Source organism: Pinus tabuliformis, chromosome X (genome assembly GCF_031772625.1).
Source record: "Pinus tabuliformis cultivar Carrire ecotype Pingquan chromosome X, CPIR1, whole genome shotgun sequence".
In the NCBI taxonomy this organism is placed as follows: Eukaryota; Viridiplantae; Streptophyta; class Pinopsida; order Pinales; family Pinaceae; genus Pinus; species Pinus tabuliformis.
In genome coordinates, this window is record NC_142308.1 from 798677139 (window position 1) to 798682592 (window position 5454).

Below are 5454 nucleotides of genomic sequence, written 5' to 3' on the forward strand. Positions count from 1 at the left end.
TCAGTTATTGATGAGCCCCAATTTTTGGTACAATTTGGGCTCATTTGGCCTACTTGCTTTGCTCAAACCATTCATTTTTTTATTGCTTATGCATTCATTTCTTGGTTTATTCGTGTTGTTTGTAGGAAGAAGGGTAGGCATTCTATCTACGTGACTAATACATGATGATTTCAGGTTTTTGGCATTAAAAGGGAGCAAAGACCATGAGAAAGGAGACAAGGAGACAATGAGGTGGCACTGCTGGTTTTTAGGAGAGGATGTCCACAGTCTTGGGGACCTTCCTCGTGATTCCCACCATAGCTCCGAGCTCCAACCAATCTCCCCACCGAGCTTAGAGGTAGCCAACTGTTCTACAGGAACAACAGTTATAACTGTTCTACAGGATCAGCAGTTTAACCTTCAGTTGGACAGCCGAGCTCCACAAATCAAGGAAACCTGTTGGATTATCATTTTGCATAAATACTGAGGCCGTAGCCTTGGATAGAAGCTTTTTGAACTTTTGTATTACTCTTGTAATTTCGAAGTACGAGCTACAGCTCGGTGTTGGTTCTTTTTGTAAGCCAGTTTTGGCATGGCATCAGATTTTTGGTTATGAATAAAGACAGGCAGATTTTGATCTCATTCTGAGTTTCTAAGGGAGCTATAGCTCTCAGGTTAGGGCCCAACCTGAGAGCAATAGATCTCCTCGGTGTTGTAATGTTATTTACCTTTCGTTCCAGCACTTCGTTTCTTTACTTTGACATGCAATTCGAATTTACAGTCTGCTGATTTAGTTTTATGAGATTGAATAGGATTAGCTTATGGTTACTTTGCTTTTAGTTGCTTAGATTCGATAGGAGGTTTGTAATACAGGAGCTCCAAGAAAAAGGTTGTTAGAGATCACTGCCATCTCTGCTTAGGGATTGGGGTGCAGTCCATAACAACCACCAAAAAGAGAAATGTAGTTCTTTTACTTCCATGCAAGCTGCAACATAGTCCTTTTCGTTGAAGATCCATCCATGCACTTTTGATATTGAACTATACTTCTACATTTTTCATTCCATGCACGGCTTCTTTTCTCGGTTTTCCATTGCTGTTCATAGGTTTAATGGCACAGGTATCATAGGTCAATGAATTCTCGTTGTTGGTGCAAGACATAAGTCATTTGTTTCATTTACACTGCTCCATATCATTCCACTTCCTTCTTCTTCTTCTAGATCCCTCCTCAAGCCACCTACTTTGCCTTTGTCCAGCTCATTTACCCTCCAACTCATCCATTGCCACGTAGCTTCATCTTCTTAACCTTTCGTTGATCCCATCCTTCCAGCCATCAACCCACTGCATGCACTCTTTCTCCATCTGACTTCTCTGCTCCTGAGCCATCACCAGTTCCATCTCCATCTCACCTATCCTCCCACACCACTCCATCACTTCACCATATCCCAAAACTCCCACAATCGAACATCCTGTAGAAATGCACAGACTTCCTGTAGAACCCCTGAGTTTCCTGTAGGATCCCCTGCAGACTTCCTGTAGAAGCCTACAAAATCGGTTGCTGAGCATCCGAACGTGGTAGAATTCTGTGGATGGATGCTAGAGACCCTCTGGGACCTCCCCTAGCCATCCTGACCTTGCCCATGCTTTCCCTCCATTCGAATCGCTCCTGCACAGTCAAACCCTAATCAAAAGCACCATCACAATAAATCCAACCACTTAATGAAAAAAATACAAAAACATGTCTTTTCAAATGCAAGTAGCTTAGATGCATGTATTTCAGCTCACTACAAGTAATGGCATCATTGGTAGAAGTTTCATTCACAGTTTTGCATTGTAAGGGCCTAGCTAGTCAAATTAGGGTTTACTAGGGTTTTCATGCTTTGTTGGCTTTCAGTTTCCTTCTGCAAGTAGATTAGTCTCCTTTAAGTTAGCTTTCGTCCATCACTCATAAAGCTTCTTCTGTGAGCATATAGAAGTTGGCTTGAGCCCTAGCGGACTTGTGCCAGCTGACCAAGTGACAGCTGCGACAAGAGCTAGTACTTGTGCATACAGCACCGTCGCTTCCAAGTTTGTACGAACTACCGGGTTGAAAAAATTAGAGATAGGAAGCTCCAGGAGTTGTAGCATTATTGCTACAATACTGGAGCCCACCATCTTTTTGGCGTCGTTGCCGGGGAAGCGTCAGAGTATTAGTAATTGTTGCTTTTCTTCTACTTTCTTACTCTTGCCTTCTACTAAGTAGTTTACTTCATTTCCATTCTGCAAGAGTAGAATAGACATTTCCTGCTTTCATAGATTAGCATTTCCTGCTTTCATAGATTAGCATTTCCTTTCTGCAAGCGTAGACTAGCATTTCCATTCTTGCAATTTCATTTGAGCAAAGTAGATTAGTTCTTTCCTGCTTTCAGTTTAATTCTGCATCTTTCATAGTTAGTTGTAGATCAATCTGTCTCAGTTTTGCAGGTACCAAAAGAAAAGCAAAGCAAAAACAATCAAAAGAAAAAGAAAGTCTTTTCCTTTTCATGCCTCGTAGGAACCGAGATAGAATCAGGCAAATTCCTACCAAACACCCCCACCACATCACTGAGTCACCCTTCTCTCTTCTTTGGTGACAGTGACCCAGAAGAACCTATAGGTGAACATCCTGAGATATACAAAGATCCTATAGTAGAAGAAGAGCTAGAGACCACTCCATCTGAAGCTATGGCTGACAATAGAAGAGAAGATGAGAGAATAGAAGGTGCCTTCCCCATCCGAGAGACCAATGGAGAAATGAAAATGAAGAACATTAGCCCCTCCGCCTTACCTCACTTCCATGGGCTGACTACTGAAGATCCGGATACCTTCCTGTTTGAGTTTTTTGTCCTTTGTAGAACCTATGACTACACCGAAGATGAGCAAAAGCTGAAACTTTTCCCTTCCACTCTTAAGGATGCAGCATTACGCTGGTTCATGGGCTTACCTGGGAATAGTATCACCACTTGGGCTCAAATGCATCAAGCTTTCAATACCAAGTACCGGGATTACTGTAGGTCCAAGGAAACAAAGGGGGAAATCTTTCGGATGACCATGGGAAATGATGAGTCCTTAGAGGATTATGAGGAGAGGTTCCAACTAAGCTATAAGCGGGCCAGGTGCACACTTGACCCTGAATCGCTCAAGTTGGTCCTGCTCCGAGGAGTCCCTGAAGACCTCTTAGATACCCTTCACATGTTAGCTAGGGGGGACATTTACCAACTTCCTTATGAGGACATCAAGACTGTGTTTAGAAACCACTCCAGGGCAGCTCGGAAACGAGGTAGAGGAAACCACACCTCAACTAGTGTCCCTTTCTCCAAACATGAGCTTGCAAATCAATTAGAAGATCTTAAGAGTGAGGTGAGATAGACCATTGCCATGCAGCTTGACACATTCAGGATTCAGCAAAAGAAAGAAGAAGCTGAGAGAGCCTTGGCTGTCTTCTGCCCTAGGTGCACAAGGACACACCCTAAGAACGAATGTCCATTGCATTTGGTTGAAGTGTGTTTCGTTTGTGAGGAGGACCATCCCACAAATCAGTGTCCAACCTTACCTGGGTTTAAAGCCATGTACCAAGGGACAGAAGCTCCCACTGAACCTCTCTATTACCTCAACCAAAGGAGGCCACAAGGATCTAGACCTTATCAGCAGGGGATGCAAGGGGCATCTCAAGCTTATTACAGCCACAACCAATTGACTCCTATGCCTTCCTGGGGTCCCCCTGCTCATCCTTCATGGTCCATGCCTCCTCCATGGTCTTATCCACCTCAGTACCCCACTCAACCTACTTCTCATTCATATCACTCACATGCCCAGCCACAGCCTCAATGGAATGCACCTCAGTCGGGGTGGAGGCCCCAATACAACACTCCTCCTGCCATCTTGCCTCCACCACCAGTTCAACCTCAGCCATTACCTCCTTCTCCTCCAAGGCAACCTCAAATTCCTGCTCAACCGAACCCGAACCCCAACAATGACAAGCCCAGCAGGTATACACTGGGGAAACCTCATGCCCTACCTATGCTGTGGAGATCCAGGAGATCAATCTTCGATCTGGAAAGACTCTACCAGATCGCCAACCTCCTCCCCCAGAGGATGAGGAAGATAAACAAGAAAGTGAACCAAAGGTTATTCCACCCTTTCCTGAGAGACTAACAGCCACCACACAACCCAACCCAGAGGAGGAAGAGCTTCTGGGTGAGCTCAAGCAGTTGTGTGTAAAAATACCACTTCTCCAAGCCATCAAGGATGTGCCAATATACAACAAACTGGTTAAGGAGAAGCGTTTCAAACACCCAGGCAGACGGAAGAAAGATGCTTCAACTATCAATGTCATAGGACAACTGTCTGACCTTATGTTAGGACAAGTCATCTGCCCAAAGTACCTAGATCCTGGAAGTCCTGTAGTAGATGTTCACATCAATGGCACCCTTATACCTCACACCTTGATTGATCTGGGGGCTGCCATTAATGTGATGACCAGGGATACCATGCTTAAACTTAATCTTCAGGGTTCCTTGAGGAAGACCTCGACAGTACTGCAATTAGCAGATCACTCCACCGTGACTCCCGAAGGGATTGTGGAGGATGTCTTGGTCTCTATTGACTCTTGGGAATACCCTGCAGACTTCCTGGTTCTGCAACCAAAGGCCAAGCTTACTGGATATCCTCTCATTTTGGGAAGGCCTTGGTTAGCTACTGCAGATGCTTACATAAGTTGTCGTGCAGGAAACATGACCATCAAAAATGGTCCCTTGTCCAAGAAGTTAGTCCTATACCCTCCTGCCCAACCCTCCTTAGAGCATGACTTACCACTCTGGTTGGAAGAAGGAGAAGAAGACGAGGTGTACTCAGCACCTCTGTGCACCTTAGATACCACTAGAAGAGACCCCCCAACCGAGGATGACTTGATCGAGACCTTGATCCAGAATCCACCTTCCAGTGCACTACCCTTAGAGAAATTGGTGGAGGATGCCCAAACCAGCACCTTAGTGGATCTTTGTACAACCAACCCTGTTACTCCCAGAGTCAAGAATGTGGAGTTCGGCCCTGAGAAAGCATTGAAGATCAGCTCCTCCCTATCTCCTTCCCAGGAAAAAGAGCTGTGTAGTCTGTTGGCCAACCACCTAGATGCTTTTGCTTGGAGCTATAAGGAAATGAAAGGAGTCCATCCTTCGGTCTGTACCCATCATATATACATCAAAGAGGATTGTAAACCGGTTAGGCAACCTCAGAGGAGAATGAATCCAACCCTTAAGGACATTGTCAAGGAAGAATTGCAAAAACTGTTGGATGCCGGGTTCATCTACCCCATCTCAGATAGTGAATGGGTGTCCCCTCTAGTGTTGGTTCCCAAGAAAAATGGGAAATGGAAAATCTGTGTGGACTACCGAGAACTGAACAAAGCTACCAAGAAGGACCATTTCCCTCTACCTTTCATAGATCAAGTGTTGGATGGAC